At 31.3% G+C, this 13,879-nt stretch overlaps 1 protein-coding gene across 5 annotated transcripts in view; it reads left to right on the top strand.

The window, feature by feature from the left end:
- Window positions 1–8,302: 8,302 nt before the first annotated feature.
- The window catches only part of LOC126772780 (chaoptin), a 69,317-nt gene continuing 63,740 nt past the window's right edge, over window positions 8,303–13,879 (top strand). For 3 of the 5 annotated variants that reach the window (XM_050493356.1, XM_050493357.1, XM_050493358.1), the window contains exon 1: window positions 8,303–8,662. The gene's annotated coding sequence lies outside the window, so the exon portion shown is untranslated. The remainder of the gene's footprint in view (window positions 8,663–13,879) is intronic. The other 2 variants (XM_050493354.1, XM_050493355.1) reach the window with 2 other exon arrangements.

Here is a 13,879-nt window from a genome sequence, read left to right as displayed (position 1 = left end):
TTGTCGGCCAAAACTTTTTTTAACCTAATTGCTGAATGGGGACACAAGCCACGATAATAGAGGTCGTTTTTATTATGACCAAATTGCTTGTTTTAGACAGGACTGTCCTATTTCTGGATTCTATGTGTTACTTTATAAGCTACCTATCTGAATAATAATTAACCACTTGATGACCGTAAATATAATTGCAATAGAAGTCTTCTAATTGAACTTTATTCAGTTTAGTAGAATACTTTTATATATTAACACTAATTATGTCTATAATAATATGTATAATAGGAAAAACCCAAATAACTCTGGCTACAATTCCAAAACTTTTACTACTTTTAAAATTAATTTCATTTTCCTCGCGTTATAACAGAATAATCGGAGGCGTGACTTTTTACTTCAAATACTTTCTGGAAATTTCCACTTGCGAAATAAATAAAATTGCGAAAAAAATAATTGCCTGGTTAATATAGTGATATCAAATGAGCCAGCTTTAACGATCAATGGTTTAAGTGCAGAATTAAGAATATATTGGAGGTGTCACCTAGAACTCAATCTTGGAAGAGTTCTATTATAATATTTAATCTGTAAAAAAGTGAAAAAAAAATATTTAGGTGTTTATATAATATGATGAAATCCCGTAGGTAACTTATCAATTGATCTATTTGGATCTTATTTTAACTTGCAAATTTTGTTTTTATCATACAAAAATGATGATCACTTACACGATCTTTATACATACGTTTATATAAAAACAAAAGTTCCTTGGTCCGTGTCGTATGCTTTTCAAAACTATGCAAACGATTAAGTTCAAACTTTTTACAGCTGTTGTTGATACTTCTATTTAAGGACTTCCACATCAACGTTGCAATTGCATTATTAAGTCACATAGTTTAGAAAATGTACTAATTTGGTGGTAGGGCTTTGTGCAAGCCCATCTGCGTAGTTACATCCCACTCATTACTTGGTCTACGGTCAAGCAGGAATACTATTGTAGTGATCCGGCTTGAAAAGTGAGTGAGCCAGATTAGAGGCACAAGGGACACCACTCATGAAGTGGCTATTTTGCCAGTCTACCTACCTATTCGAAATAGATAAAGGTTTAAACATGTTTCTTAGTCAAGTTAAGTTGATAGTTGAATACCATTTCCAGAACTCTTTATGTTCTAAGTGTTATAGTATTGTTTATTCCGCACACGTGGCTTCAATGTTTGGACACAATCACTGGTTTGATTTACTGTCGCTGTTAGCTTTCTGGTCTATATTTGCATAATTTGTCCTGAAATTGATGTTATGTAGTTTCACTTTAGACCTATTTGCAATACTTATGAAAAATACTGACTGTGATGGTACTTCATAAGGTCTTGGGTTCATAGTTTGGAGTCTTTAAGTTGGCATATACACTATATGCCCCATAAAGCACTTAAGGTCCTGTAGCTGATCGCTTTCTTCTCATGTCGAATTTGCCGTCACATTGAATTATAAGAAGAAATAGAGAGCTCATGTTTGTGCACGTACTTGTGCACTATAGTATGTCTTGCGCAGTTGGCAGCAGCTAGTCTCCCTTGAAAATAGCTGCAGTGATTGAAGGTCAGGAGGACGTAAAATTCATATTAAACATAGGAATATTCAGCTCTTATGCTCTTCTTCTAACATATGATATATTGCACTAACAGTGGCGATAGATATATATTTGTACAAATAAATATTTATACCACATCTAAATTACCATCATGTCTCATGTTTTCCGAAATAGTTCTGTCAGCATTCGCCGGGAAATCCTCGATTGGCAATTTATCTTTCACTATATTAAGTGACGATGTGACAATATATGTAACACATGAATGTACATTATATGTTATATATATTTGGAAATCCGAAAAAACTTAACGTAACAAGATTTTATGTGTATTTTTTAATAATATTTTTTTATTAATTTTATATAGAAAAGTCAACAACAGCGATGGTCTAGTGCTAAAAACACGTGAATTCTGAAACAACGTGCCATCGCAGTAGTTTTAGTGGGTAAATATCCCACATAACCATGGGAGCCGGGTAACTTTTTGAAGGTTTCCAATGCGTGAAACAAATAGTTCCACACAACCTATTGAGCTGAAATTTTACACACACTTGTGTCGTGCACTTGTGTCGATACAATTTTATTATTAAAAAACTGTAATCCTAATTAGTGTATAAAATAACAGCTTCTTTAAGACAGGTTTTTTTTTTCAATTAATTGGTGTATTATTTTTTTATTTGTGGTCTGTTTCGGCAATTTATACGCAATATTATTAACCATTGTTATACTGTAAAAATACGCGAGAGGATTTCACAATTACAATCTGATAATTTAAGATACGTTTTTAATTACGTATTTTATTTTACAAATTCATATAAAAAAACTACATTTATTCTGATAAATACTTTCAACATGATATAGTACTCGTATATATATATTAAGTACTATTAAAAATAAATAAAACCCGATTATATAGGCTTAAATCTTTGCCGCAACGACTGCAATAGTTAATCTCATTCGACGATATGCGTCAGAATGCTTATTTTAACACATATTAAGTCAATTATTCTATCTGCGCATATTACTTATATATTACAGTACATATATGTGGCTTCAAATAACTCGATTTGCAAGCGTTCCACTGAACATAACCTAATAAGGTTTCCCTGGAGCGAAGACGTGGAATTCATCCATGTAGTATGTTTGAATTGTGAGACACACTTGTTATTATAGTTTTGACATTTAATGAATGCATAATTGAAATATTAAAATAAATATTTGTTATATGGCGCTAATGACTTTTTTTTTAATTTACAGTAACTCATTTTAAATTTTTTATTTTTAATAAAGGAAAGTTGAAGAAATTAGAAATTTAATTACTATATTAATTAAATTAAATTAATTGAGTAGATTTTTTTATTTTCGGAAGATCGTTGGTTGTGCTTGGGAGGGCGTAACCATACCTTGCAAGTCATTGCCCATTGCAAGTCTTTTCTTTGCACAAATACAGATAAAATCACAGAAATATATGGAGATTGTTATTTCTATGACTTATATAAACAAATGTTATAAATTAAACCAAACATAAAAGAAAGTTCGTTTGTTTCTTTGAAAAAATAAAATGTTTTGCGTTAGATAGCCCATTTATTGAGTAAGACTATATAACATCTAGCTACGAACTATTTACTTTTGTATTAAGATTTTGTTTCTTATTTTTGGATCAGTATCTAGGTCAACTGATGGTAAACCACATTCCCCATTAAACTACTTTTTCCAACGTCAATGCATCGTCAATAACGGTATTAAAGTTGCCAGTTTTCTTGTGCTTGCAATTACAGAGACTTATCACTACGAGCAATACCCGTTTTTTTAATTTTTTCTATTTACCCCTCCAATTACGCGTAACTTGGGTTAATAGTAAGGACGACACGTACACCATTGCACTTAATACGCTTAAACTTGAACTTAAAACTTAAACGCTATTGATTTTATATTACAATACCGGTTGCGTCCAGATTGATGTCTCAAATCTATCTACAAGAATCAAGTAAAGCCAACGACTGGTTTTGAAATTATTTCTGTTAAGCGTTCTGTCAATATATTACGAGAAAAATGAAAAGTATTTTTTGATATTCAGACTATTAATAGCTCTGGTGTATAAAATCGGAAACCGTGAAACTTGATCATAGTTTACCTTTAAAGTTTAGTTTGCTGGCTACTAAGCTTATGAACAGTTCCTGAAATAGTATATGCTAGTTTGTATATGGTACCTTCCCTGACTTATATAGTACGTGTATAATGATTATACATAAAATATTTTGTAGGAATATTTGCTTATTGAAATTTAATTTATTGAAAAATGGTCTTTAAATGTACAAGAATAAGGTACTTCGATATATTAATATTTCAAAAATGAACAGTGATAAATTATAATAATCGAAGACAGGTTTTTATTGTAATGGCTGCAAAAAACTATTAAACCATTAAACATAAAACTCATAAGACGAGTGTGATTTTCATTTTCGTTTAGTAGGGCTATTCTGTGAGAGCAAACTGGAAACCGGTCATGAAATGTCAGTAAGTGATATCAGTACGTGATATGACATTGAACATAATAAACATAAAATTTCAAGAACATACGCATCAAAATAGTATATCACCATAAGTCGCTTGTCAACATTCACGGGTAATGAAGTGAGTTCTTACAAAATAGCACCGCTGTTTGCTATATTGTTTTACGTTTATGATTACTGCTCTGCTTCTCACGGTCGTATCGCAGAGAAATTTATAGGTGATCCCGATAGCAGAAAGAGTACAGATTATTTATCTTTAATAATAATAATGTCCTCCAGACCGATTTCGGCTACGTCGGCCAATCTCAAGAGAGATGATCCTGTGTATTTAGCTTGCTATCATGTTTATGTGTTTAAGAATATATGAACGCTCTATTCTCTGATTCTCATAACCCGATATGAGACGTTATCCGATACGACTGGAGAAAGATTATCGGCAATCGACATGACGAGCAATCCGACTGCTACTAAGAGCTTCTACGCAGAATAATTATATAATATTTAAATTGTTTGAGCTTTTAGTCTTTTTAATGGATGGTAACAGCCTGTGAATGTCCCACTGCTGGGCTAAGGCCTCCTATCCTTTTTTGCGGAGAATGTTTGGAGCTTATTCCATCACGCTACTCCAATGCGGGTTGGGGAATACACATATGGCAGAATTGCCGTGAGATTAGATACATGCAGATTGCATTTCGCTGTTTTCCTTCACTGCCAATCACGAGATAATATTATAAACACAAATTAAGCACATGATAATTCAGTGGTGCTTGCCCGGGTTTGAATCAACGATAATTGGTTAAGATTCACGCGTTTTAACTACTGGGCCATCTCTTAAGAAGAAGGTTTATTTTTATTCCGTCAAGCCTACTACGGATTGAAAGGAAACAGTCAAAATTGTGCAAGTTTTGACATACACACACAATAACATACATAAGTAAATTTAATTAAATTTTGTTTGTTAGAATTGAATCCAATTAGTGTATGAGTTAAAGTTTAGTCTAACAGTACGCTGTCTATGTTTATTCGCTGCTGTAATTTAACCCTTTCCAATATTGGAAATCTGTCAGTTGTATTTAAAGCATCTAGCTAAGAATTATAGAACCCCACCCACCAAATTAAATTAAACATTATTAACATCAAACAATTGTCCAACAGAGAAAACAAAATAAATTTTACTTAGACTAATTTTTAAACGAATGATATTATCAATTATAAAGAATCGTTCCAATTAATTTGGAACTGTTCAATTAAATGTTATTTATTATACGAACATCAATGTGTTCAATTACTGGTAATAGGGCTTTGTGCAAGCTCGTCTGGTTAGGTACCACCTACTCATCTGATATTCTACTGCAAAACAGCAGTACTTGGTATTGTTGTGTTCCGGTTTGAAGGGTGAGTGAACCAGTGTAATTACAGGTACAAGGGACATATTATCTTAGTTCCCAAGGTTGGTGGCACATTGGCGATGTAAGCGATGGTTAACATTTCTTACAATGCCAATGTCTATGGGCGTTGGTAACCACTTACCATCAGTTGGCCCATATGCTCGACCGCCTACCTATACTATCAAAAAAAAAACTGCTACATTTTTAATATTTTTTTTACTTAAATTTTCATAATTTATAAAAAAAAGTCGACTAAATGCGAACCACGGGCTTTGACACACTTTAGGAAAGATATGTCCAGCTGTTTAGCAGTAAATAACAATGGGCTGATGATGACGATGATATTTTTTTTTAAATAAAATATATTGATAATTTTTGAAACAAATCTGGCTGCTGCAACACTCAATATTTACAAATGAAATATAATAAGATTTTCACTATTAAGGTATCATGTCGTATGCTTTCTTAGAATTTTAATAGCATTTGTTAATTTTAATACAGGATAAAAAATCATTTAATTAATTTGCCTATGTAATTCAATTATCTCATAGAATTTACATTCCAATTCGATGTTTATCACGCTCGGCAGCGAGAAGTCTCCACCATGTAATGGCATTGGGACGCGGCACGCTTGTATGAACCTGCTTCATGTAAGTATTTCGTATTTTTTACCTCAATTACGTAAATGAGTTTGTTAAAGATGTGCACAAAATATAATAGTTAATTAAAGTAAATTAACTAAATATTTTCTTTAGGCTTTAGATTTATTAAAATATATTCATTTAAACAATGTATGATAACAATGATAAAATTCTATTCAAATTTATATAATCAAACGCTATTTTCTAAAATTTGCCGCTGACAGCTACAGAGCGCTGGTAGTTTTGATTAAATTAAACTTTCTCTAAGACTTCTATTGTTTGCATTGTAAATTTTCTTTATCATGGAAATTGGAATGTTGCATAGACTTGGAAAACTGTGTTTTCTTAGGAAAATGAGCAAGGCGAAAGTTATTCTGGTAATTTTTTGGCCCAACGATGCATAATAATGTAAGCTATTATCTCAATTTGAAAGGCGAGTCTTTAATGAAACATTATTATTTCGAACTCATTGACCTAACATAAAATAATACTTACATTAATTGACTTGATGTTACCGGTATATGTATCTAATAAAAAATGACAAGCAAATTAGATGAAATGTTTATAAGCTCTTGAAACGAAACTATAGTTATATAGTTATTATATATATATCTGAGTAAATGCATATGTATATTAAACGTTAAATTCGTTGTTTCGAAAAAAAAAAGAAAAAATAATTTTACAAGATAAATTAAATTTAAAACTATACCACGAAGAACTAGAAATTTTTACACCAATATGTTATCGAATTAATATATTCTGGTCTAAAATCAACAATTATCTTATTATATATAAAAATTTAAAGCAGAAAAAAAAAAAATAAAAAAATCGTATTGGATTTGTATTAATTTTAAGAGAACCTAAAAAATAAACAAAACTTGTTAATTTTTTATATCAGTGTTGCAGATAAAAAAAATTTAGAATATTATTTTTCTAAGCACGACAACGATAGATGTTTGCCTATATCAGTATTCGAGGAAAAAAGTCGTTGAAATATAATGTCCGAGCAGAGGAAACGATAAACAGCCATATTTTTATACCCACGCTTGACTATCCCCAATGCTTCAGTTTATTTCACGTATTATAATTGAAACGTTTCACAAATATTCAAGCGCGCTTCACTTTGCTTTGAGAGACAAGCTTGTGATTTAAAAAAAAACATTCAATGCGATATATTTGAAAAAAGAAGACAGTCCTTATTTATTTTTTTAGAACACATATTGAAATTAAATTTTTTGTTTATAATTTCAATTTAATTTTACATTTTTTTTTAATAAAAGTCTATTATCTGTATTTAAATAAAAAAAAATTATATATAATAAGTTAGTAAATATAAATAAAAAATATCTTGCAACAAACATAAACCATTCATCAAAGAATCAGTAAACAAAATGTTGACTTAATGCTTTCTACGCCGTAAGGCCCGAACTCCAATGACATGCCGCATCGCGTTTTCCAGCTATGAAACACAGTGTCTCATTTCGAACTTGAGTGCAATAATTGCGATCCAACGCTACGAGACGGTAACACAGTGAATTGCGAGGCTGTCGAGTGGGGAGGGAGGGTGTCGCCAGGCTCCAGGGCCGTAGCTTACATAACGCTGAGAAAAGCGGATGTACAACCCCGGCGGTTTGTTGTCTCTTTCGCACTTTGTTAGGGCGCATATTGTATGGATGAGAATTTTCCAATATTTTTCAAATTTGGATACTTTAGTATAAATAAAATATAAAACGCAGACTTGTAAGAACCTACTTGAATAAAGTTTATTTGGTGTTGATTTTATCGTAATTGTACTTAAACATTACGTAGATGTCAAAATTATTAATATCTTTAACTTCATATAACCTATATAGACATACACATATGCACAACAAAATACATGTTCTATTAAAGTAGAATTATAAACGAAAGATAATCTTAACTTCTTAAATCTAACCTTATAACTAAAACTAAACTAAATAAAAAACGCGAATCGATTCTGTGACATTTATAATTTTCCATGATCATAAAATAACTATTAAGTCGTATGTCACTTATCTACTAAAGTTTAAAGTAACTCCATCAGCTCCACGTTTGTTATAGCCTCGCAAATTGCATAAGTCACTATCTGACACATGTCGAGTCGCAATTACGTCAATTAACGAACGATCGAACGGTAGGTGGAAAAGCAGTCTCAGTATGCACGCGGGCTTACCTCGCCCCGCACATGCCGACCGCGCTGACATTTACGTAGTGAGCCTCGTGCCGTCGCCTAGACGCACGTCTGAGCACGCCTTTATATACTATTCGAAAACCGAATGATCTTTAATTTTTTTTTGTGACACAGTTAAGGTGTATATCAAAGAAAGTTTTGTATTCGAATCAGTGCAGTCGTTTTTGATTATTATTTTTTTTTATTTTAAAAAGTGAATGTTTCAAGGGCCGTTTTCCCGGGATTGCTATAGCAACGAATGACGTCAAGTTCAGGGGCGGTTGGTGCATTTTGGTTCAATAATCACCCTTCGAGCTGCTTTGTTTCCCGGTCCTCGGTTTTGTTTACGTTTTGGATCTGAGGTTTGTACATTTGGAGTAATCATTTATAATTTTTGATAATTATTTTTTAAATACCGAGTAAACAATTATAATTACGATCAAATATATAATAGATCATGAAAAACAATGGATACGTTCTCATTTAACAAATTTGGAAACGACGAAATTTTATTCCCCACGTATATTTTTAGACCATCAAAAATATACGTGTGGAAATCAGAAAGGTTGTATAGCATCAGCGACTGCATTATACATACCAAAATCGTTTCCATTATTGCACTGCATACGCAAATATTCACTATGACAATAGAACACAATTTTAATGCGGCGTTTTGCTTTTGCAAAATTATAAATTAAGAAATTAACTACTTTCTGGTTTTGCTTGTTAGGAATTATGTATTATCTGCTTATATTTGTGTATTTAATTAAGAAAACGTAGTAGAACGTGAAATAACGTTATTGTTTTTTTTTTATATCGAAACGCATTTATTTTTAAATACTTCTATTAAGACAGACGACACATTTTCAATCACTAGTTAACATTTATCTAAATGATTAATTTAACATTTTCACAGATTTCGTATAGAAAATTTGTCAAAGCTTCAATATTGTCTGTGTAATAAGATTTAACTGACGGTCGAAAAATCGTCCTTATTTTAATTAATACATTATTTCTTGCTCTTTATTTTATAGTATAGAACGTATTCTTAAGAATTTATTTAAATTTTATAATATAATATGTCGTTGAAGATATGAATAAGAATGCCGAGTAGAGAATCACAAAACGAAAAATGCCTAAAAGTTGTATTTAAAAAAAATTAGAGGGAATTATTTAATTGGAATATCAATTTTATCATATATAGTATAAATAATAAGTAATTAAAAAAAGACAGGAATAGACAACTACTAAAACTTCATTAGGTATTAATTTTTCAATGAACGTTTTTACCAATAGGAAATATAATTGAAAACAGTGTTTAAAAACTAAAATTATCATCATATTTGTTTACAAAAAAAAAAATACATTCACAAATAATTACTAATGCTTCAGAATAGACCTGTACAAAAGTGGAGTTATCTCAAGAAGGAAAGGGATAGTAATAATGTTTCTGTCAAAATATCTTCATTTCCCACTGCTGGGCAAAAGCACAAATGGTCGGAACTAATAGCATCGCTCTGCACTAATGACAGTTAACTTACTCTTTATTAAATCGCTATACAATTCTTGATTATATAATAGAACAAACTAATCGTCCCGGTTTTGCACGGGTCGATAAGAAGAAAAATGTATTTTGGATAGGTTTTGCGTAAAATCGGGGAAGGAGTAACTATGACAAATTTTAACTCAATCGGGCTGACATTTTATGAGTTCGGGAGATAGGAGCTTAGGGATGAGTACTACACTACATATATATTATATACTTATACTTGCATGTTTTAGTTAAGCTTAAGTTATCATTGCAAAGTGAACAATGGTAATTTAACACTCAGAAAACACGTTTAGAAAACTAACAAACACACAAGTGAAACCAGTTAGAAGAAGAACAAGGACATTAAATACAATGAACTATCCTAGAATTACATTCCATACTATATATATTTCAATCTAAATACTAAAATACTTTTCCACCATAATATTAGATAAAAAAACCGCGGCTTTGCGTGGAATTCAGAATGTGAAGAAAATACTTCAAAATCTACCATTATAACGTACACATAATGCCTATTTCAATTATACTCAATAAATATTTATTTATTGAAATTTTAACTTATTATAAAGATAGACAAAGATAAGCTAATGGGCCAAAGTAACAGCCTGTGAATGTCCCACTGCTGGGCTAGGGCCTCCTCTCCCTTTTTGAGGAGAAGGTTTGGAGCTTATTCCACCACGCTGCTCCAGTGCGGGTTGGTAGAATACACATTTGGTATAATTTTAATGAAATTAGACACATGCATGCATTGTAATAAAGTTTACTTCACATTATTCACGAATAATGAGTATAACACAACCTCTTCATAGGTATTATTGATGTTTAAAAATGGTAAAATTCATATAATATATCAATTCAAAATATTTCAATTATTAAAACACAATCTATAGATTGTATGAGTAACAGCCTTTTAATGTCCCACTGCTGGGCTAAGGCCTCCTCTCCCTTTTGAGGAGAAGGTTTGAAGCTTATTCCACCACGCTGCTCCAATGCGGGTTGGTGGAATACACATGTGGCAGAATTTCAGTGAAATACAACACATGCAGGTTTCCTCACGATGTTTTCCTTCACCGTCAAGCTCGAGATGAATTATAATAACAAATTTAACACATGAAAATTCAGTGGTACTTGCCCGGGTTTGAACTCACGATCATCAATTAAGATTCACGCGTTCTTACCACTGGGCCATCTCGGCTCATGGGCCACCAGATTGTAAGTAGTCAGCCATAGACGTTTGCGTTGTAAGAAATATTAATCATTCCTTATATCGCCAATGCGCCACTAACCTTGGGAACTATGAAACTATGAACCTTGCACCTATAAATACGTTTTGATATAAAAATTAAAACACGAAGAGGATAAAAACCGAACAAAGATAGCACCTAAAATCCAATTCAAAAATATCCAAAGAAATATAAAGAGGTTTCATATCTACAAAACATCCTGAAGTCTGTACATCCTATTAATCAAAATGTTACGCATCTAAACTGAGTTGTCAGGTAACATCCAATATCATAAATTAGATATATCCTGTGTAAAGCAAGGATACTTAAAACAATGTTTTATAAGTTAAATTTGTTTTTCTTTATTTATATCGTTGTTATATTAATAAGAAAGTTTCATAAGTTCGAAAAACTGAAAGCAAAATATATTCGTTTGGTATCGAACTTGATAGATTCGTAATTTTCTTATTAGTAGTAACATACACAATGTTGAATTTAATATGATCAATATCTCATAGCCTATCCGTTAAAATGTATAAATCAACCGATAAATAGTTTAAGAGCTACACGAGAATATATTGACAAACAAACATGTACTGTTAAAAACATAACCTTCATTTTTGCTTCAACGTTGGGCTAAAATATACGAATTCAAATTTGATTCTAACTGTTATTGACGTACCGACTGCCAACACAAGCCTTGCTTGTAATAAAAGGAGAAAATGAAACGTTAGCAATGCTTTAAAAATGAACATTTTTATTACTTACTTTAAATATATATCTGCTATTTGTTTTTAAAAATGTTTGGTTCTTGAATTCATTTGAAAGTGTTCAATACCATGCCGAGATGGCTCAATGGTAAGAACGCATGAATCTTAACTGATGATCGTGGGTTCAAACTCGGGCAAGTACCACTGAATTAGCTTAATTTGTGATTATAATTCATCTCGTGCTTGACGGTGAAGGAAAACATCGTAAAGAAATCTGCATGTGTCGAATTTCATTGAAATTCTGCCACATGTGTATTCCACCTACCCGCATTGGAGCAGCGTGGTTGAATAAGCTCCGAACCTTCTCCTCAAAAAGGAGAGGAGGCCTTAGCCCAGCAGCGACATTCACAGGCTGTTACTACTTACTACTACTTATATTTGTTGAAGTAAAACTCCTTTGTTTGCTTGAAATATACGTAAGATAAAAATAATACTAGTAACTATGTTTTGTTATATCTTGTATCAAACTGACTTATTTATAGGTTATATTTATTTTATAAGTAAGAAATATTTTTATAAGTAAACAATATAGTCATATGTGTTATCTACATACCTAACATCTAATAAAGCTTGGACATTTTTACATAGTAACAGGAATCTCACAAAGAATCATAAAATTTCTAAAATATACTAATAACTATTTCCTGCCCGCGGCTTGGCTTACGTGTGAGGAAGGCAGGATGTTGGGTAGTTGATGGGGTTTTTGTACCCCTTATAACACTGATATATTGTGGAATATAATTCAATTTTATCTTACGTGAAATTAATTTAATTGTTTTTACAACAATTTAAACTCGTGATGAAGAATTATGAAACATAATAAATACTGAAAAAATTACAAATATAAAACTAATTTAAGACTTATTTTTAAAGGAAAATGTAAAAGTCATGTGGCAAGCATATTGGTTATATACAATATTATTATTGCGAAAGGAAAACGCGGGTGTAGGTAGACTCGTATATTAGATACTACAAAGATATGAAGTGTATCGCTTATAAACAGATTTTTATTTTGAACATTTTCATATCTGCAACACTTAAAGACCAAAAGAATTCCCATACATTTCGTAACATTATTAGCGCCGATACTTAGTCTACTTGGCTTACTTATTTTGCTAAACGAAAATGAACTTTAATGTTACGTAAATAAGATGTTTTGGGTCGTACTTACGCATTAGAGATTTGGTCGAGGCCTCATTGCGTAACAAAATGTTGACATCGCAATCACCGATGGTGCGTATATGGTGGGAGTGGTATTACCATATGTTTTCGTTTCGAACTCATTTTACACTTGTTAGAGAAGTTATAGAACTATAAAAATATAGATGAAATTATAAGGAAAGTATTATTTTGAGATTTGTTTTTTTTTTTTTGTGAAAATAAATAAGACACATTTGTGACATTTGTGACAAAGGCTTAAAAAAAACAACTGGCATGATAATACTGTTAAATTTTAAGTGTTGAATATCGATAGCAATATTTTCGAACAAGAATATTACATTTCAAAATCAAAACCAAAAACATACATTCGTATTTATTCGCTCGATTATACACTTTTAATTACTAAAAATCGTAACAATTTAATACGAAAAAAAAATTATAAATCTAATTATAATATTATGTTATATTTGAGATAATAAATCGTAAACTATTCTCATACTGTTAATTGATAAAAGCGACGATAAAACCCGCTACTTAATGAGGATCAAATTAGTAAGAAACGTCATTAAAACATTTAAACGTCATTAAATGTAAATTATTAATTAATACCAAAAGTTACATCATTATTTAGCCAACCGTAATTCATTTCTGGGACAAAGGCCAAGTTGCTCTCCCAAGTTGCAACGAAGCTCTCGTTTGCCGCATACATTTTGGTCCCGACACCTTTTGGCCATAACAAAACTAAACATATTTAAAAAGAACAATATTTGAGCTACTTTATATGTATATATGAAAATATTAACAAAAATTACATCCTAGATGAACGCAATTATCGAAAACGTATATCAAAATGAATTTGTTTGATTATTTACC

The sequence above is a fragment of the Nymphalis io genome, chromosome 13 (genome assembly GCF_905147045.1).
Source record: "Nymphalis io chromosome 13, ilAglIoxx1.1, whole genome shotgun sequence".
Lineage (NCBI taxonomy): Eukaryota > Metazoa > Arthropoda > Insecta > Lepidoptera > Nymphalidae > Nymphalis > Nymphalis io.
The sequence above is the reverse complement of the archived record's forward strand: the minus strand, read 5'-3'. Positions and strand labels throughout refer to the sequence as shown.